The sequence below is a fragment of the Ceratotherium simum genome, chromosome 20 (genome assembly GCF_057802395.1).
Source record: "Ceratotherium simum simum isolate JZ-2026a chromosome 20, ASM5780239v1, whole genome shotgun sequence".
NCBI classification, from domain to species: Eukaryota; Metazoa; Chordata; class Mammalia; order Perissodactyla; family Rhinocerotidae; genus Ceratotherium; species Ceratotherium simum.
Window position 1 is genome coordinate 27,802,994 of NC_141919.1, and position 22,218 is coordinate 27,825,211.

Here is a 22,218-nt window from a genome sequence, read left to right on the forward strand (position 1 = left end):
AATATATTAAAATTTATATACGTGGACTACAATTACATCTTATATTTTTAGTCATTTAGGTCAGGGTTGGCAAGATTTTTCTGTCAAGGGCTAGATAGTAAATATTTTAAACTTTGTGAGCCAGTCTCTAACACGACTGCTTAATCCTGCTGTTGTAGCTCAAAAACAGCCACAAACTATACATCAATGAATGGGCATGGCTGTGTTCCAGTGAAACTTTATTTTTTTTATTTTTTATTTTTTTTAAAGATTTTATTTATTTATTTTTTCCCCCCAAAGCCCCAGTAGATAGTTGTGTGTCATAGCTGCACATCCTTCCAGTTGCTGTATGTGGGACGCGGCCTCAGCATGGCCAGAGAAGCAGCGCGTCGGTGCGAGCCCGGGATCCGAACCCGGGTCGCCAGCAGTGGAGCGCGCTCACTTAACCACCAAGCCACGGGGCCGGCCCCAGTGAAACTTTATTTACAAAAACAGTTGGCAGACCAGATTTGGCCCATAGCTGTAGTTAGCTGACCCCTGATTTAGATTATTACTCTCAATAGAACCTAAATAATATTAAAATCTTAATTGTAACAACATAATTAGTAATTTTGCTTAAATGAGGGCAAGAAAAATTAATATTATGGAATAAAAATAATTTATGAATTATGTGTCTTAATTTTATTATTCCTCCAAAGATCAGCAGTCCATCAACGGACCACCTGAACAGGTGCAATTTTAATTAGAATCAGCAAAAAAAAGACAGAAGGAGCAGCAAGTGAAGTGAAGGAGAAAACCAAGAGAATGAATGTCTTGGAAGTCAGGTAAAGAAAGCATGTCAGGGAGGAGAAAGTGATCTTATGGATTGATGGAGCGGAAAATCTAGTGAATTGGCTTTGAGGGAGAATGGGAGATGAGACATTGAGACAGTAATTATAGACAATTTACCCATGCTAACGTCATTGTTTATTACTCATTGCTCTTATTATAATCACTCATGTCACCTGGCCTCCTAAGTAGAGTTAGAAGCCTGATATTGTACACCTTATTAGGAATATACCCAATTTGCGCTAGTGTACGGAAAATTCAAAAGTTTTATGATTGTGTAAACATTTTTGCCTTACAACCGTGAATATCATTCATTTTCCGTTTATCCTCACTGTGCCCTCAAAACCAAGAGAACATCTAGGACTAGAGACCACAGAGGTTTTCAAATAACCTGATATGAGAGTTTTGTAGCATTGAAAGGGAGTCTTTTCACCAATGGATGTATACTATAACTTCAAATAGGAAACAGCCATAGACTTCTGCCCAAATCCATTGACTAATCCATTGGGCTAATCTTTCTTAGTTTGGAACACTATAGAAGAAAGTCCCAGGGGGCCTGACAGTTGAGACACTTTCAGGCAGTTAAGAAAATTCATTTGGGGCCAGCCGGGTGGTGCAAGCAGTTAAGTGCGCGTGCTCCGCTGCAGGGGCCGGGGGGGTTCGCCCGTTTGGATCCCTGGCACACACCAACGCACCGCTTGTCAAGCCATGCTGTGGCAGCGGCCCATATAAAGTGGAGAAAGATGGGCATGGATGTTAGCCCAGGGCCAGTCTTCCTCAGAAAAAAAGAGGAGGATTGGCAGATGTTAGCTCAGGGCTGATCTCCTCACACACACAAAAAAGAAAATTCATTTTACCTTTGTTGACCTTTGCACATTGTGCCACCTGCCTCTGGCAGCACAAAAGACCTAAATTTGATACCTTGAAGGCTGCAACAACCTGACTCTGATACAGTGAATGGAACCAGGGTGCACCTGCACTGCCAATTTTCTCTCAGTCCCAAATGGGCTCCAAGCGTCCCTGGCCAAGTTCCTGTTCAGGTTCCCACATCTGAAGGCTCACACCTCCGGGACTGAACATGCTCCACACAGGTGCTTCCAACACAAGGCACTTGGCCTCCCTGAAGCTTACAATACGGCCATTGCTTAAGTGTCCCCTTGTAAGGGGTCCAAACAAGGATACTTAAGTCCACCCACGACATTCCCACTTCGCAGAGGCTGCAGAGGCTCCGGGTCTGAGGGAGATCCAGCACACGAGGCAATCCCTCCGATCCAGGCCAGCCCCCAGGCTGGCGAGACCTGCAGCGGGTTGGTCGGAGCCGGCGCCTCTGACATCGCCACTCCCGGAAGGCTCCACGGACGGGCATGGAAACCTATTACCACGTAAGGAGACTTGACTCCAGCAGGTCCTGTCCTAAAAGAAATGCCGCGAGTGACTGGGCATCACGTCCTCCTTCCTGCCCAAGTATCTCTCCGCTCTGTGACGATTGCGTCAGTCTCGCTCCAAACGAGCAGGAAGCTCCGAAGCTGCGGCTGTAGCTCAGAGGCTGCGCGGAGGTGCCCGGAACAACCTGGGCCCGACAGCCAGTCAGCTCACACACGTGACTCGCTAGGGCCCCGCCCAACCGTGCTCGCTTCGTCGTGCGGATGCGGGGTCACATGACGCACCGCGAACCCAATAAGTCACGTGAGAGCCTAAGTACTAGGAGCGTTGGCATCCAGGTCTTTCTGCGCGTGCGCAGGCAATTGACTGCCACCTAGCTGGAAAAATCTTTCAAATGGCATCCTCGGTACTGGGCCACCTTCGTCCTCCTACCTTGCCCCTCCGAGGTCAGGAAACACAAGCCCAAGTAACCGTCCTTCTCAGCGTCTAGTGCTGGTGGAGGGTCTAGGACGAAGCAGCAGAGAAGTGCGGAGACCACTGAGACAAGGACGTCTGCTCTTGACTTGGCGGGGATATGCCCGCTGTCACCTTGAATGAAGTGCGGACTCTCACCAGCCAGCCCGGCCCTGCTGGGTTTTCCATCCCCAAGCTCGCAGCTCTCTGGAAGTCAAGTTGGCAGCCACCACCACCACCACCCCGCCCCCCCCCCGCGGAGCGTTGGTGCGTGCGGACGTTACTAGGCACCAGACCCAGCCCTGTCCCTCGCCCCTCTGGCCCTTCTTTTTCTGAAACCACCATCACCAGTTAATTTCCCCAGGATATTCCCCAGACACTGTGGCCAGCTTTTCCATTTTTTCCTCCTGGGGCCAATAGTTTCTACAGTGTCTACAGCCAAAATATCTCACCACCAGAGGACTTGCACCACAAACTGGTCGTTTAGGACTCTTCCTCACTTGTGGAAATCCACCGGCCTTTTTCCACCTCTCCTTTCTGGTAGGCTGTCTCTCAAGCTTAAGGTAGTACATGCCTCCTGCCTGTAAAGATGGATCATCCCTTTGGCCCTTTAGACTATATACATTAAAGTGACCCCCATCTTTTTTAGACCCTTAGCCCTCCAGCTCAGATGGTCCTTTCCTCATGGTCCTTGATTGCCAACCCATCTTAGGACAGAGGAACTAACCCATCTTCTCCTTTTCAAGGTGGTTTGTTGGCATTCTTTCTTCAGGCTGCTTTGTTAAAACACATGATTCAAAATCAGGTATAAATTTTCCTTTGGTGTGTAGGCTTAGCAATTTTATCAAACAATATTTTTCTCTTTGAGCTGCACTGGCATCATGCACTTCTGAATCAAACAATTCATATCTGATCCTCATCTCAAAAGAATAGGTTTGACATTAGCTACAATGGAAGACTACCTCAAAGCCTGTCCTCTTTGAACGTTCCTGCTTGGACTTCAGCTTATGCTGCGAGGAGGCCCAAATAAGCCCATATGGAAGAGCACTAAGGCCGCTGGCCAACAGCCCCAGTGGAGCTTCCAACTGGCATCTACCAACAACTGTCAGCCTTGGGAGTGAGGTCATTTGGACCTTCTTTCTTCTACATGTCAGAGAATGGAGTTCTTTTCAAGATGTAGCCCCGAGTGAGGTTTGGGAAAAACGAATATTAGTTGGTATGTTGCAGTGGGGTGGGAATGAATGGCAAGCAAGAGTTGGCAGAAAGGGAAGAATGTCAATGGGATCCCCCTGACAGGCATTCCAGACAGGGAGGGGGTAGGTGTTCCAAGAGTGGGCAGGCTTATGGGGAGCAAAGAGAACACCTATTATGATGAAGTGACAGTAAGCACAAATATTGAGCTGGGAAGTACCAAGAAGCAATAAAAAGCAGGTAGCTAGGTCCAAAGACTAAACAGAGAGATATCTTGTGACAGAAAGATGAATGAATACCCATCACCTGTTGTAGCTGATTGGTTTAGAAAGGCTTTTGCCCTCTGTAGATATTTGAAGAGCCATCATACCAGAGTAAACAAAAGAATGCTTAACGCTATTATTAATTATACTTAAATTTAAATACAAAGGCTGTTTTATTCTTACACGAGAAAGTACACATTTCAAAGGTTAACATCATTCACCAAACAAACTCATTCACTTATGAGTAATTTTTGTATAGCTATTATAAAGGCCCTGATAAATAATTCTAAATTTCCCCAGTAAGAATCATGGGGTTTCTTTATGTATACAGCTTGATATGTCATCACTTAGAAACCACAAAGAAGAACACATGGAAGTCTACAACGTAGCACCAGGTTTTAAGGGATAATTTGGATCATGCTGAAACAGAGCTCTACAAATTTCTTATTAGATGTTTCTTATTACACCTCTCTGAGAAAGAAACTAGTTATATGAACATGAAACAAACCAAAAATCTTGAGCTTCATAGAGCTTCCATAGACCCAAATAAATGCATTTATTTAAGAGATTATTCTTAGCACTTAACCTTATTACTAAGTTTTGGTTTATACAAAAATACTCTTCTGAATATCTACAGTGTAGCAGTTATTTCTGAGCATTTACTTCTGGAAACTCACTGGGATGAAGAAGCTTTTTTTTTTGGTGAGGAAGATTGGCCCTGAGCAAACATCTGTTGCCAATCCTCCTCTTTTTGCTTGAGGAAGATTGTCGCTGAGCTAACATCTGTGCCAATCTTCCTCTATTTTTGTATGTGGGATGCTGCAACAGCATGGCTTGATGAGCAGTGTATAGGGATCTGTACCTGCAAACCCTGGGCTGCCGAAGTGGAGTGCACAAACTTAATGACTACACCACCGGGCTGGCCCCTGAACAAGCATATTTTACATGCTGTGATTACTGAAAAATATCTTGGCAAAAATAAAATAACAGAAAAATAAATGAGGGCTTTGGAGTATAGTTGGGAAACACCATAAAGATCCTGGAACTAAAAGTCACAGAATTTTCCCAGCTGAGTGTTTAGTCTGTCTTGGCATAACTACAATGAAAATATTATAATATTAACCTCAATGAATCATATCCCAAGAATATGGGAGCTAATGGTAAATGGGGCTGGAAGAAGTTTCCTTCTAGGCAGAGATTTTTACCAAACCAATAACAGAGTGTCAAGGAGTTCCGTTTTTCTGGAAACATCAAAACTATCATGATGTGTTGAATTTCAACAGTGATTCTTTTTTTTTTTTTTTTGGTGAGGAAGATCAGCCCTGAGCTAATATCCATGCTAATCTTCCTCTCTCTTGCTGAGGAAGACCAGCTCTGAGCTAACATCTATTGCCAATCCTCCTCCTTTTTTCCGCCCCCCAAGCCCCAGTAGATGGTTATATGTCATAGTTGCACATCCTTCTAGTTGCTGTATGTGGGACGCGGCCTCAGCATGGCCAGAGAAGCGGTGTGTCAGTGCGCGCCCGGGATCCGAACCTGGGCCGCCAGTAGCAGAGCGCACACACTTAACCGCTAAGCCACGGGGCCGGCCCAACAGTGATTCTTGATGGCATTTAAAAGTTAAATGCACTGGTTCTTTAAAGTATTTTATGTATAATTTTGTGGAGTTAATGAAGACAATCTCCTCACATCAAAAGCCGATTTTCCCCAAATCTATCTTAGTTTCTTAATCACCCTAACATCCTAATTAAAAGCAGGGTCCACTCTGCTCTTGATCATCAAGGGAAGACACAGAGAAAATCAAAACCATAATACAGGGGCCAGCCTAGTGTTTAAGTGGCGTAGCGGTTAAGTTCTCGTGCTCCACTTTGGCAACCTGGTGTTCTTGGGTTCGTATCCCTGGTGCAGACTGAGACACTGCTCATCAAGCCACATACAAAATGGAGGAAGATGGGCACAGTTGTTAGCGCAGAGCCAATCTTCCTCACCAAAGAAATAAAATTAAATAAATAAATAAATAATAAATGTTACGTCAGATAATTAAAAAAAAAAAAAACCATAATACAAAGGAAGACAGTGATGTTTCACACCATGCATCTTACCGTTCTTCCAGGGATCATTTGAACCACTTTTTTGCTGACAAAATATGAAGCACACAGTCTCATGGAGATAGTAAGTCAGCCCAAATTGCTGTAACCCACCATGGTAGTACCTACTCAATTCATCAGGAGACCACAAGAAATACAGAGCTACGTGCTCAGAAACACAAGAGCCAGCCTCTAAGAAAGAAGCAAAAGAGAAAATATACAGGGTCAATTCTTCTCCAGAGAATCAAGATTAAAATATGTCAACTGAAGGCAGAATGTGAGAATTTGCTACTTTTCTGTAAAATTTAGACAAGTATTTACATGCTAAGAAGACACCTTTCAGAGTTGGCTAACTGCTGTCATTTAATGAGCACCTACTAGATACAGAGCCCTTTCCATGTCAGCCGGGGTTAGCATTCAGAATTCTAAGCTAGGCAGGAGCAGAGAGTGTGGTCATAGGCATAATTCAGTACAACTGTTACAACTCTTTTGGATGCAACTCATAGAAAACTCAATGCAAACTGGCTTAAGAAAAAGAGAATTTATTGGCTCTTTTTGTGTGTGTGTGTGAAGAAGATTAGCCCTGAGCTAACATCTGTTGCCAATCCTCCTCTTTTTGCTGAGGAAGATTGGCCCTGGGCTAACATCCATGCCCATCTTCCTCTACTTTATATGGGACACCGCCACAGCAGTGGTTTGACAAGTGGTGCATCAGTCCCGGCCTGGGATCCGAACCCGTGAACCCTGGGCCACGGAAGTGGAGCACATGAACTTAACTGCTACGCCACTGGGCTGGCCCTGGCTCTTTTTTGTTGTTGTTGTTGTGAGGAAGGATTTGCCCTGAGCTAACGTCTGTTGCCAATCTTCCTCTTTTTTTTTTTTTTCTTCCCCAAAGCTGCAGTGCATGGTTGTATATCCTAGTTGTAAGTCCTTCTAGTTCTTCCATGTGAGCTGCTGCCACAGCATGGCAACTGACAGAAGGGTGGTGTGGTTCCATGAGCAGGAAATGAACCTGGGCCAGCGAAGTGGTGAGAGCACCGAACTTTAACCACTAGACCATCAGGGGTGGCTCTTATTGGCTCATTTAAATGCCAAATTAGGGCTAACCCTGGTGGCCTAGTGGTTAAGCTCAGTGCACTCTGCTTTGGCAGCCCAGGCCTGGTTCCTGGGTGTAGGCCTACACCACTCATCTCTCAATGCCCATGCTGTGGTGGCAGCTCACATAAAAAGAAAAAAAAGAGGAAGATTGGCAATGGATGTTAGCTCAGGGCGAATCTTCCTCAACAACAACAAAAAAATAAAATAAATGCAAATTTATTGTTAATAAAGAATAGTTAAAAATCAGTGATTAGGGGCCGGCCCCGTGGCTTAGTGGTTAAGTGCGCGCGCTCTGCTACTGGCGGCCCGGATTCGGATCCCGGGCGCGCACCGATGCACACTTCTCCGGCTGTGCTGAGGCTGTATCCCACATACAGCAACTAGAAGGATGTGCAACTATGACATACAACTGTCTACTGAGGCTTTGGGGAAAAAAAAAGGAGGAGGATTGGCAATAGATGTTAGCTCAGAGCTAGTCTTCCTCAGCAAAAAGAGGAGGACTAGCATGGATGTTAGCTCAGGGCTGATCTTCCTCACACACACACACAAAAAAAAATCAGTGATTATTACTGTTACCCATTGCCTATATTTTCCAGAGTCCAGTGGACTTCAAAACAATAAAATTTGACTCTGCCATTTGCTATATTATCATGAGTAAATGAAAAACTCATTTTTACAAGTAGTTAGTGTCTCTCAGGTGATTTCAAAGGTAATTCATCTACATAATAGGTTTTAAAAGGATCACAGAAATTCTGCAACTGTAGTTCATTATCAGCACTAAATGAATTATTCCATCTGGCAATGATATTGTTAATTTTATTTACAATTCAAGTTTAATGATAATTCTACTTTAGGGACATAATTCAGTCATCTGGGTCATATTAGTCAATTTCCTAACTGGCACACTTAGTCATATTAGTCAATTTCCTAACTGGCCTACTTCAATAGCCAAGACTGTGAAAAAAGTACAATATAACATCTGTTATATTTCTTATAGTATTTTATAGCTTTGAAAATGCTCCCTTTAAAAAATGTCATTGTATTTGATGTGTATAACAACTCAGGGAGGTCAACAGGACTGGTGTAGCTGTCTCATTTTTCAGGTAAAGAAACTGAGACTCAGCTACACTGCTTTGGACAGTTTTTATTTTTTTTTTAGTTTTCTTTCTTTTTTTGTGTGTGTGAGGGAGATCAGCCCTGAGCTAACATCCATGCTAATCCTCTTCTTTTTGCTGAGGAAGACCGGCTCTGAGCTAACATCTATTGCCAACCTTCCTCCTTTTTTTTCTTCCCCAAAGCCCCAGTAGATAGTTGTATGTCATAGTTGCACATCCTTCTAGTTGCTGTATGTGGGACGCGGCCTCAGCATGGCCGGACAAGCGGCGCATCGGTGCGCGCCCAGGATCCGAACCCGGGCAGCCAGTAGCGGAGCGCGCACACTTAACCGCTAAGCCACCAGGCTGGCCCTGGACAGTTTTAACTTATAAACATAACACAACTGGAACATAGTGGAGATGGGTTTGGAATATAGGCCTCCAGACTTCCAGTCCAGTCTCCAATTACACTAAGATTACAGAATACTGAATAAGAGGGCAGACTTTGGCCTGTGTGACTTTGAGCAAATTAATCTCCCAGTGCTACAGTTTATCTGTAAAATGAGAATAATAGCAGCACCTATTTCACTGGTTAACACTCCACTGAGGATAAAAGGTACTAATACCTGCAAAGCACCTAGAACAATGCTTGGCAAATAATAAGCCCCGTGTAAATGTTAGCAATTCTATCATATTACCTAATGAGATGGAAGCCTCATATTGTACAACTTATTAGTTATACATCCAATTAAGCACACAAGTAGGGCACATCTCAGAAGTTTTGTGGGTGTGGAAGAGTAGAAAGCAAACTATATATATGTACATATTTTTTGTGTGTGTGAGATCAGCCCTGTGCTAACATCTGCCGATCCTCCTTTTTTTTGCTGAGGATAGACTGGCCCTGGGCTAACATCCGTGCCCATCTTCCTCTATTTTACATGGGATGCCACCACAGCATGGCTTGCCAAGCATTGCGTGGTGCGCACCTGAGATCTGAACTGGCAAACCCCAGGCTGCCGCAGCGGAGTGCGCGCACTTAACCTCTTGTGCCACCGGGCTGGCCCCGCAAACTATATTTTTTTTACTCCTAATAGTCCCACTATCTTTTGCTTACTTATATTCCCACGATGTCCTTCCAACCAGGTTAACATGTCAAAACTGTGTTAAGAACACTCCCCTGGGATTGGAGACCACCAAGACCTTCAGTTACTAAACAAGCTGAAATCAAGAGTATCGAAGCATTGAAAAAGGGCACACTAATCAATATGTAACATAATTTTAAACAAAACCTAAGCAATTAGTTTAAGCCGCAATCCACTGATTAGTATATGCAGTCACCTAATATTCTTAGCATGAAAGATGTTAGACCAAAGCCCCAGGGAGCCCCAGCCGCAAAACTGCAAATTGCTTAAAAAAGTGTTTCAGCCCTGCTGAACTCAGGCATCCGTCTCTGCCAGCACAAAAGCTTAAGGTCTTCCTGGGTCTTACAGACACCTCGGGAGGGCAGAGCTTCCAAGGTGTCTGAAATGCTCAGCGACAACAGGTTGCTGCAAGTTGGCTTTGGTAAATTGGTTGGGACCAGGAAGCACCCACAGTTTCAGTAACGCCAATTCTGGCCTTAGTGCGTCCAGCCTCCGTGTTCCTGACAAACTTCCAGCCCGCGTTTCCATCGGGGCCTCGTCCAGGGTTCCTCATCTACAGGCTCCACCAGCGCGGAGCGAGACGCTCTCCGTGCTACCGCGTAGGTGTCACAAAATCAGGGCAATTTCGCATACAAACGCAGCAGGTACTGCAAAAGCCTGGGTAAGAGGCTGGCACAACCTAGGTCTCCCCATTTGGGGAATGAGACCAGATAGGTAACATAGCCATGAGACACCCTGAACCCCAGCCCCGACCGCGCAGCACCGCCCCCTACAGCTCCGCTCACTGGGCGCGCTCTGACGTCGCCGCCTCTGACGTCACCGCTCTGCCGGACTCCCATAGGCCCGGGTCGCCGCGTGGACTCCGTCAGGTCCCGCCCAAGCGGAGACAGCCCTGGTACCCTCCTTCAGGTCCATTCCTCCCTCCGCCCTACCGGTCTTACTTCATTTTACTAGAGCCAGGACTTCCCGGGCCTTAGGGAGCCGGAAGTTGCGAGAAGGTGGCGCCTGATTAAGTGAAGCGCGGAGGATGCAGTTGGAGGCAGGAACGTGACTGGAACCCTCTTGGTCATGGCGGTTCACGTGGCTCCAAGTGTCCACAGTCGGCGCTCACCGCGGCGGTTTACAGTCAAGTGATGCGCCCTTATGTACCTTTCCTTGCCCTCCAGCGAGTCACGTGACACGTGGAGCCCGCTGACTCCCAAGGGAATGTCTCTGTAACTGACAGCAGTCGGCGGTTGACACCTTCATTTCCTGTACAGTACTCAGCCTTTTTCGCTGGGGTCCTGACCTGCCCGCCCAGAAAATAGCCATCGGGGTGGGGTGGGAGGGGTGGAGGCATAGGGAAGGGCCTCAGGACGGTTTCTGAATACTGCTTCTTCCACATCGCATTCTGGAGGCATCAGCAGTTAGGGAAGGCAGGGGCCAGCAGGACAGGTTCCACTAGTGCCCTCCATTCCTGTTGCAGCTGTCAGTCTGGTGGAGTGAGCTGGCAGCTGACCTTTACCCTTCCTGCTATCTAAGACTTTTTCTGCAAAGCTTCCTGGCACGTGGTCTTACCCACTACCGTCATCTGGTCAGTTTGGCCCACCTTCTCAACTATGAGAGCCTCCTGTGACTAAACCCTTCTTCCACTACCTTTTCTACTAGGCAACCTTCAGGCTGATAAAAACACATGGTCCTTGAAGTCGGGTGGAGAAGCTGAGTTCAAAATTAAATTTGGAATATTTCAAGTGGATTAAAAAATATTTCAGCAAGGCAGACTATTGTGATGTGAGTGATGGCACTGTTGGTAAGATATGTCTTGATGTCCTATACAGAAAACAAATTAATGTCTGAATATGTTCAATGGTTTTTGACAACTACACAGTCACAGTTATGATTGGTGACAGCCCTACATTCTTGGACTTGTTGATCCTGCAGGGCAAGAAAAATTTGACAGAACCCCTCAGCTATCCACAAACGGATATATTTCTAGTCTATTTTTTAGTGGTCTTCTGCCCTCATTTGAAAATGAGGAAAAGGTGGATACCTGAGATAATTCACCATTGTCCAAAGACTACTTGTTTGTTGGAACCAAAATTGATCTCATAAATGTGACCCTCTACTATTGAGAAACTTGCCAAGGACACAGAAACCTCTCACCCCACAGACTGCTGAAATGCTGGTCTGTGACCTGAAGGCTGTCGAATATGTGGAGTGTCCTGCATTCACACAGAAAAAAACCTAAAGGACGTATTTGACAAAGCACTGTTGGCTGCCCCGGAGCCCCTAGAACTGAAGAACTGCAGGTGAGTGCTGCCCCGAACATACCTCCAGAGCACTTTCTGCACTGTTGGTGTTGTCATCAGACTAAAGGCAATATTTAATTCAAATTAAAAATAAAAATCTAGGGCCGGCCCCGTTGCTTAGTGGTTAAGTGAGCGCGCTCCACTACTGGCGGCCTGGGTTCGGATCCCGGGCGCGCACCGCTTCTCCGGCCATGCTGAGGCCGCGTCCCACATGCAGCAACTAGCAGGATGTGCAACTATGACATACAACTATCCACTGGGGCTTTGGGGGAAAAAAAAAAAGGAGGAGGATTGGCAATAGATGTTAGCTCAGAGCCGGTCTTCCTCAGCAAAAAGAGGGGGATTAGCATAGACATTAGCTCAGGGCTGATCTTCCTCACAAAAAAAAAAAAAAAATCCATTTTTGCAGTTGTAGAGGGAACTGCCTCATGCCGGTTCCTTAATGATCTTAGACTTTGTCAGCCTTACTTGACAAATTTGGTATCCAACCTATGGCTGGTAAGGGTAGGAAGTCTTTTTGGAAGAAAGCCAGACAGAGCCACATGGGCCAAGTTACAGGCTATGATAAGACTCCCTGGATCTGGTAGTGCATGCTCTAGTCTAAGTGGTGGACAAGAGTGGGGAATAAGGCTCCTTCCCTTGTCATACCTGTTAATGGACTGTGTGGGTTGGGGTAAGTGATATGGGAAGACTCCCCAGGATCTGATAATGAAGGCTTCCTGTTAGTGAATATTTGGAGACTTAGAAAGGTAGGATTGAAACCAGCTTCCTGAATGGTGTCTTAGTTGTTAGTTCGTTTGTTGAAACTGAGCAAACAGCTGCTTAAATCTGAAAGTAAGTGCAAACCTGTGCTTATTGGTGCAGAGCTGCTCCAGCCATGCCTCCTGATCACTCCCTCTCTCTTACCCTGACCTCTACTGCTTCAAGAAAAGAAGCTTCCCCTCCGCTACATCTGACCTCCTCTGCCCTGCCCTGAACTCCCTGAAGAGATAACATGGTCTTTGGGCAGCTGTTGTAATCTTGTGTTAAACTCCTTGGTCTATGTTTCTCTAAAAAGTGTCTGAATTCAACTGATAGAGTTTGGGCCAAGCTTACAGTAAAGAGGAAAAAGCTAATGAGTGAGGGCTCTGAGCCAATTCAATGTAGCATTATGAAAATGTATAATTTAAATGATAAATTTCTTGTACTATGAATGCTTACAAAGTGTTAGAGAAAATTCTTTTGATGTCCAAAATTTACAGTGTGTAAATAATGTCTGTTGGTTGACAAATCGAAAGTTTCTGTCTCAATAGCTCAATTGCAATGTTAGCAGATGCTTGCCAGCGGGTATGACTAATAAACTCGGACAAAATTCGGAGCCTTCTTGCCAAATAAAGCTTGGAGACTATGTGGGTGAATTTACCACACTGAAGGTCTCCAATAGTCAAAGAAGAAAATGATGCTTCTTACAAAGTAAAGGACTATATGTTTCTTTATGAAGCTACCATGTCCTGCCAGACTTGTAATTCCTGCCAAAAGTTGATCTGCATATCTGTGGTAAAAGAATCCACACCGTTGTCGCCCTTGAAACTTATTTGTATTATAGTTTATTCGGTGAACAGTTCACACACCCAAGTGGTTGTAACTGATACCTCTGAATGTATTGTGGGAACAGATGTGTTATATGTGTGTAAAACTTCTCTTGATTGTAAGGAATGTTCCCAGTGGGGACATGCCACAAATAAAAAATTACTAGTGGGATGAGTACATAACTAGGAGCCGACCTGGATCTTTCAGCCCACTTATGTGTTACTAGTAGAGCAGTATAGGATGCCAGGTGAAGGGAGGAGAGGGGATGAGATCACTATACTGATTAAGGAGCTAGTATAAAGAGGATACGTAAGGAAACTCTCCAGCTGGCTATACAGACAGCCCTCCTACTTGGACCAGTTAGTTCTAATGCACCTTTTGAGCTACAAATGTCAGTGATTGATAGTTATGTAGACTGTAGCCTGTGGCACTAGGCAGTGGTGCCCCCTAGGGTTTTGGACACAGTATTCGCCTGACACTGCTGCCTGGTATACTCCATTTGAGGGGCAATTATTGGCTTGTTATTGAGTTCTGGTGAACACTGAGAAGCTAACTAAGCAACAGCAGGCGTCGTTATACTCTGACATGCTCATTCTGGAATGGGTCAAAAATGAAAACACCAACAAAGTGGGTATTGCCCAGCAAGCATGCATTATTAAATGGAAATGGTATATCCAGGAAAGAGGTAAACTGGGTGTATTAGTTTCCTATTGCTGCTGTAACAAATTACCACAAACTTAGTGGCTTAAAACACACACATTTATTGTCTTACAGTTCTGACAGCCAGAAGTCCAAAGTCAGTTTCAGTAGATTGAAATCAAGCTGTTGGTAGGGCTGCACTCCCTCCAGAGGCTCTAAGGAAGAATCAGTTTCCTTGCCTTTTCTAGTTTCTGAAGGGTCTCCTTATTCCTTGGCTCATGACCCTTCCCTCACATCATTCCAACCTCTTGCTTTCGTCATCACATCTCCTATTTCCTCTTCTGCAGTGAAATCTCTCTCTGGCCTCTTTCCTATAAGGCCACTTGTGATTACGTTTAAGGCTCACATGGATAATCCAGGATTCCCCATCTCAAGATCCTTGACTTAATCACATCTGCTAAGCCCCTTTCACCACGTAAACTAACATTCACAGGTTCAAAGGATTAGGACCTGTAAATCTCTGGGGGCTATTATTCAACCTACCACAGTGGGCATTAATGGAATCTCATAAGTACATAGTCACCACAAAGTTGTGGTTATCTCAGATGCAGTATCTATGCCATCACCTTAGGTTTCTTGGGGACCTGGGTACACTCAGGTTCCTGAGGATGCCTGGGCCTGGTTCATGGAAGCATCAGCTGAGTTAAAGGCCAATGGGGTTGTGTAGGAGACATACATAGCGGGTCTGAGCCTGCTTATCTTTAGAAAGGCCTACTTACAAAGTTGGCCTTTGGCTGGTGCCTTGGAACTGTGATTTGGGGAGGGTTCCCACCGTTCACAGAACTGATAAGAGTGACTCACTGTACCTAAACTGTTTGTACAATCAGTCTGGTTTATGCTGAATACCTGCTTTCCTCCTGGGAGTCTGGAATTTTGGTATGTGTTAGGCAGAGGGTGCCTATGTGACCAACCCCTAATAAAAACCTTGGGTCCTAAGTCTTCAGTGAGCTTTTCTGGTAGACAAAATTTCACATGTGTTGTCACTTGTTGTTGGGGGAGTTAAGTGTATCCTGTGTGACTCTTGGAAGATTGTGCCTGGTTTCCTCCAGACTTTGCCTCATGTGTGTTTTCCTTTCGCTGACTTTGTTTTGTATCCTTTCACTGTAATAAATCTTAGCTGTGAGTGAAACTATGTGCTGAATGTTGTCAGTCCTTCTAGTAAATCATCGAACTTGGGGGATGATCTCGAAGACCCGTAACTCAGTTGGTGTCAGAAGTGGGATTGGCTAGTCCAAATCTGACTCACTGAACTATGGCAAAAGCATTGTTTGGGAAAAGTAAGGATGAAGGAGCAAGGGATGACAAACCTTTAGTGCATGGCTGGCCATGGTATGAAATAGCAGTCTTTTATGAGAGGTAGAAGTTACCTATGGAATTTGAAAATGATAAATCAGTTCCAGGAGATTTGGCTTGCTGGATCTCCTGGCTGTTTTTGGCTATGCTGGCTAAAGTGAGAGGAAAAAAGTGCAGACTCGTGATGCCTTTTTGTTTTTTGTTCTCTCCTCCAGGTGAGAGGAGAAAGGGCCCAAATATTCACAAATGTGAGCTTAGATGGGCCAAAAATATTAAAAGTTTGTATTGCTCTTTCCTCCAAGTGGGAGGAAAGAATGTTAGATTAGTTCCTAGGGCTGGAGCAAAGCAAACCAGAAGAAAAAAAGGGAAAAAACCACTCCAGCCATTTCTTCAGCCTAGTTGCCATTCACTGTTACAGTAACATACCCCCACCTGCCCCCCACCCCCACCCCAACACTGCATTCCAGCTGAGATTTTTCCTTGGTTGCTGTAATGTTAACTCTGTAAATGTTAAATTTACTGGTAGAGAGTTGAGTAAATTTCCATTTAAAAGGTAGGAAGGGATTTTTGAAAAAATATCTTTGTGTTTTGTGGCTGTTGCATCTGGATATAGGAGAAAAATTGATGCAAAATGTTATATGCTTATAATTTCATACATGCTAGAGAGATCATCCCAGTCAGGGAAAGCTGCAAAGAAACAGTGTTAGTGGGACATACAAATAATTGCTTTTTGCTATTGGTGGGTGGGTTGAAATGTAAATTTTTTGAATATTAAAAACAAATCTCTGTGACTGATGATATTTGCTGTACTTTTTGCCTTTTGGAACCTCTGGAAAAAAAGGAAACAACATGAAAAGAGAGTCATTCTCCAGATGGAAATACGCTTTTGGAATTTTGCAAAGCAGATTTTAGTGCTAATGAGCTCTTACAAAATCAGATGTCTGACCCTGATGTGCATATATTTGAGTGGGTCTATTTGGACTCTAAGACTGACAAGATAAAAAGGTTATAATAAAGGCTTGTTTGTCAGTGAGACTTGGAACATGGATGTCTGGCCTTGCAGCATCTCAGCTTTGCTACTGCTGAAGAAAAGCCACTGGCTTTTTTGGAATCCTGATGCTCACCACCTAAACCTGACTCTGAGCTGAAACCTGATACTTTCTGTTGTGGGCTGTGTCAGCCTCAACACTAACTGTGCCAAAGTAGAATCTGATGAAGTTGCTCTGCTCTAAACACAAAACTCAGACTCTGGCACAGTTGCAGAGTAGGACACCTCTCTGTGGACTAAACTGCGGGAACGTCATGGATACTGGCTCAACCATCTGGGTCACAAACAAATGCCCACAGAAAAGGGCTTATTTCTGATGGCACCATCTGAAATTGAGCTACTGATCGGCTGTATATTTCTGATACAGAGACTGACCGCATTCCTAACTTATGATTCCTGAAAAAGCTGCAAGCTGGGGAAGGGCACATCATAGAGAGTGTGACCCCTCCACTCACTACTGACAGATCAGACTCTGGACCCTGTCTCAGGGTCGTCTCCTTGCTGTTGACTTGTGCTTGGCTTTCCAGATTAGTTGCAGTTTGCAACGGTGGTCTGATAGCCTGACTACACTTCCCAACCTTTCTCCAGGTACGTACACATTAGTAAGGCAGTTTGATTATTAAATGCAGCTGTCCCCAGAAAGGGATTGATCTTTTCTAGGCTGTTCCCTGGATAAATTATCAGGACAAAAAGGGTGGGAGGTTATGTAAACCCATTTGAAAAATGTATTTAAATTCAAAATTTCATTCTGACCAATTTTGAATATGATGTGTTTTTCTGGTTAAATTATATAAAAATATTTTTCTGTGAAAATGCTTTTATGCCTCTTGCTCATAACCCTTCCAGACAAAACGTCTAGATGAGAGTAGGGGATGATTGAAAAACTGTTAAGTTATGATTGCCGAAAAGAACACAGTGGATTTTGTAATGACGGAGGGAAAAACAAAACCCCAGCATCTAGGGAGGGGGACAGGGGAAGGACATTAGTGATCTTTGTTTTTCAGAACTGTTCCTGGAAGCTTTGCCCTCTTCCTAAGTTAGGAAAACTCACTGTGTGCCTCTTTAAGCTGTGAGGACTTTGAATTCTAACTGGTTGCTGAGCCTAGCCTCAAACCTGACCAGCACTGACCAGGAGATGGCAGGGGGTGACCCCAGCACCAGCACTTTCCTGCAGAACTCCTACCGATGTTGTCCACACTTGAGAAGCTGTTGGACTGATGTTATAGACAAATAAAACTGTTTGGAACTGACTGCCTCAGGTAGTGCCTCTGAAACCAAGGACTGAACTGCATGATTTGGACTAGACTAAGAAACTAGGGTGGGAGGCCCCACAGTGGAAGGCCCCAGTGGGGGCCCTGTTAACCTGTACTGCCTGACTAATGTATGTCCTGCTTGGCATGCCCCAACAAGTGTAAACTCTGTTCTATGGGTACCATGTACCCACTCTGGGACTGTACTTCTTGTTTGTGAGCCCTGACTATCACAACACTGCCTCAGCCCTGGAAGGCTTTCAAGTCAGCTTCAACTTACTGGTTGTGCCTGAATTTATGCCTTGGGCCAAGTAAGAAAAGGTTAATACAGAAACTTAAGGATGAAGCCACTTGGCTTTCTCAGATAGATCTGTATGATTCGTGGAATTTGTTTTAACTGGCTAAGTAAAGGACCCCTACAGGGCACAACCGAGATCAATACTGTAGGTTGCTCTCACCCTGCTGCATGAGGTCCTGCTGATAATACTTTTTTTTTTTTTTAAGATTTTATTTATTTATTTTTTTGCCCCCAAAGCCCCAGTAGATAGTTGTATGTCATAGCTGCACATCCTTCTAGTTGCTGTATGTGGGACTCAGCCTCAGGATGGACAGAGAAGTGGTGCCTCAATGCGCACCCGGGATCCGCACCCAGGCCGCCAGCATCGCAGCGCGCGCACTTAACCACCAAGCCACAGGGCCGGCCCCTGCTGATAATACTTTTGCTATAAAGACACCTTGGCCAAAGGCCAAGAGCCTGCTTAGAAAGGTCTGCTTCCAAGGTTGGCCTTCAGCTGGTTTCTGGAAACTGTGATATGGAGAGGGTTCCCACCATTTGCAGAACTGATAAGAGTGGCTCATTGTATCTGAACTGTCTGTACAACCAAAGTGGTTTATGCTGAATACCTGCTTTCCTCCTGGGAGTCTGGAATTTTGGTATGTGTTAGACAGAGGGTGCCTATGTGACCAGCCCCCAGTAAAAACCTTGGGCACTGAGTCTTTAATGAACTTCCCAGTAGACAACATTTCACATGAGTTGTCACCACTTGTTGATGGAGGAATTAAGCGTATCCTGTGTGACTCTACTTGGAGAAGACTCTTGCAAGCTTGTGCCTGGTTTCCTCCTGACTTTGTCCCCTGTGCCTTTTCCTTTTGCTGACTTTGTTTTGTATCTTTTCACTGTAATAAATCTTAGCTGTGAGTGCAACTATATGCTGAGTGTTGTCAGTCCTTCTAGCGACTCATCGAACCTGGTGGGTGGTCTTGGGGCCCCCTACATAGGAATGTACTGTGATGCTGCAGCTGTGCAGCTGTAAACAAAACTGTTTCAAACTACGCATGGAAAAGGGAACTCTGCTCATTGGGCATAGTTGTGAGTTGTGGTGCTTGCTCTAAAAATGCCTCCCAAATTGTACCTTGTTACATTTTCATTGACTCATGACATTAGCCAGTGGGCTAGCAGTGTAGTCTGGTGCCTAGCAGCAGGAAAATTGGATAATCAAGTCTCAGGCTTTGGGGCCAACCATTATGGCAGAAGATTGCATGTGACCCATGCCCTCTGTTTGCGACCCATGTGGATGCCGATGGAAGAGGACTCTTGGAGGATGAACATCATTGGAATCAACAAGCTGATTTGACCTGAGCTTCCCAGGTAAGGACCATAGCCACCTGGACACACTATCACACAGGGCATGGCAATCCATCTACAAATCAGGACTGGGCCTGAAAATAAGCTCTAGTGATTCTACCTCCTGAGACCAAGGAAGCCTGGCACACGTGCCCCAACTGCTAACTACACAGTCAAGTAGCAAATGGAACTTGGGGACACATAGTCTGGGGCACTGGACCTGGCTGGTCTTGGCAAATGGACTATGTAATTAACCCTTCTCATTCTTTTTTTTTCCTCCTATGTCCAACCCCTGGGAAACTGGGCTACTGGAATTTGTGATAGCAAAGAAGAGCCAGAGGATGGGAGACTCTCACTTAGTGTTTATTTTGCTGCCTAGCTAAGCTTGCTGGATTTGGGCAGTTATGAAATGATTATAATGATCATGGATATCACATGACAACTCTAAAGTGGGCGTAGTGTGGCCTACATATCAGAGGATGGGAGATGTTCTAGGGTGGTACAGGTGGACAAGGAAGAAACTGCTGAGCCACCTAGAAATGAGTCTGGGCATATGATGTAAGACATGGGGAGGACTGGTAAAAGGGTGATATTATTGCTGCAGGGACTGATAGCAAGCACATGGCTGTGGTAGCACAGCAACAACCTTGGCTGCAAGGGAGGGTAAGGATTGGGGAGGGACCATTAATCTCTCTCAGCTCTTATCTGCAGAGCATATGGCCAATTTAATGCAGAGCGCCACCACCACTCTCAACGTGACCACTGGCCAATGGGGAATCTCAAATGTAACAACTCTCAGAAACCTCCTAGCAGCTGCTGACTCCAGGAATCCCTCGGAATGACAGAACAAGATCAACTTTCTGGACATTGATCTGATTTCCTTTAGCCTCATCTTATTCACAAACTGTAGCAACTACTCTAAATTTAACTGATCGTTGGATCTACGTTGCCTAGGACAAATAAAAAGGATTTGTATTAGGATATCTGATGGGGTGGCCTATGTTCGAAAAAGAGTTCTTGATTGGTGATGTGAAAGGTTAGGGGGTGGAGTTGTAGGGAATCTGCTTTGTGCAGGTGTCCTTGATGTATCTATGTAGACAAGGCCATAGACAAGGCCTACCCTCAGTTGATCTAAGTCTTGGTAAATGTCCCATAATCCTCTCTCAGAACATGGGAGAATGGCAGGCTTGTGAGGAGCTGCTACAAGGCCATTTCTCACCTACCTTTTTATCTCCCCTGGAGGCTGTCATGAGACAATTTCTCATCGCCTCCTAGGTTCTGGTGAGATATAAGGATTTCTGCCTCGAAATTCCCTTCTTCTCCATACTTTAGTGTCAACTGCATGCTATAAAACTGCTTAGCATGAAATACTCAAACTGCTGAGTATGAAATTGGCTTTTCAGAAACAGAGCTCCCCATCACCCATGTTGTATTGTTTTTGTTTTGGTGTCATTTGGTGGGGCAAGGGATACAGGGAGCTGGCACCTTTGCTGATCTTGCTATTGCTGTCTATGTAAATAATAAACTCTCTAATCTAAAAAGGGCTCATGGTTTCTTTACCAGCTGAATCTCTCAGCCTTGCTTGACAGCAGTCATGACAGATGCTGTGTACCCACCCACATGCACTTGTGTGAGACAAGGCCCAAGGCCCATAAGTATGGCATCTTTCCTCCTCCCAACTCAGTTTAAATACTAGTTAAATTTGAGTAATTTTGTCAGAAAAGTGATCAGAACTCGTTTTTGTTTTTATTGTTACAACAAAAATTTTTTTTTTTTGTGAGGAAGATCAGCCCTGAGCTAACATCTATGCCAATCCTCCTCTTTTTGCTGAGGGAGACTGGCCCTGAGCTAACATCCGTGCCCATCTTCCTCCACTTTATGTGGGATGTCACCACAGCATGGCCTGACAAGTGGTGCGTAGGTGCACGCCCGGGATCTGAACCCGGGCCGCCAGCAGTGGAGCGCGAGCACTTAACCGCTACGCCACGGGGCCAGCCCCAGAAAAAATTTTTGAGTTTAAAAGTGAGGCAAGCTCATGATGACTTTGTAGCAGACTAATTCTAGGCTTCAATTGTTAAAGCTGCTCACTGTCTGGAGAGTTATCTGGGACTCCTAGCATTATATTTTTCTTTTTTGGCAGTGTGGGTGAGGTGGTGGTGGTGGTTGTTTTATCTTGTTTTTTCATTCATTAACCAGTGAACAGCCTTTGAAAGGAGGAGGACAGATTTATTCCACATTCCCCCTCCTAGATCTAGTTTAGAAAACATAGTCCCCACCTGGTGTTCTTAGGAAGGAGTATTGCAAATGCCTCATTTAATAACGTGCACTGCTTTTTAAATGTTGCCTTTTCTCTCCACCCTTGAATAGGTCAAGTATTTGATGAATCTCATGAAAGTGGGTAGAACCTGACTTGCCCCTCTTTTCTAAGATGCAATGCCTATATGATGGTGACTTTTCAGGTAATTTGTTTGCCATTTCCTTATTTCTTTGAAATTAATTCCTAACTCCTTTTATTGATAACGAAGAAAAATATTGCACCTTTTGAAATACATCAAATGAATTGAGTTTGTAATTTAAAAAGTTTTTCCTTGTCAAAAAAAGTAGATGTAGCAACCATTCTATATTTCCCATATGTAAGTATAGTTATGCATATATTTGTATAGTCATATATACCTGTATATTAATTAAAATTCTAGGAGAACACACAAGAAGCTAGTAATAGAGTTGAGGGAGTTGATTGGTGAGGTTGGAGTGGGAATTGGGTACATCTAACAAGACTAAAGTTCAGAGGAGACAACCAGACTGGACATTGTCCATGTATATCATTTTATATTTTTAATATTTTATCCTGTGAGTATCAACATGATAATACCTGTTCAATACTAAATTTAAAAATAAAATGGACTATATATATATTTTTTTTTAATTT

The 22,218-nt window shown here is 44.5% G+C and overlaps 1 pseudogene across 1 annotated transcript; it reads left to right on the plus strand.

Annotated features, from left to right (window-relative positions):
- The first annotated feature begins 2,764 nt into the window (after positions 1-2,764).
- LOC101401079 (cell division control protein 42 homolog pseudogene) lies at positions 2,765-18,864 on the plus strand (annotated as a pseudogene). Its single transcript, XR_015555300.1, has 3 exons — positions 2,765-2,910; positions 11,204-11,806; positions 16,209-18,864. The product of XR_015555300.1 is annotated as a cell division control protein 42 homolog pseudogene (transcript).
- Positions 18,865-22,218: the final 3,354 nt, after the last annotated feature.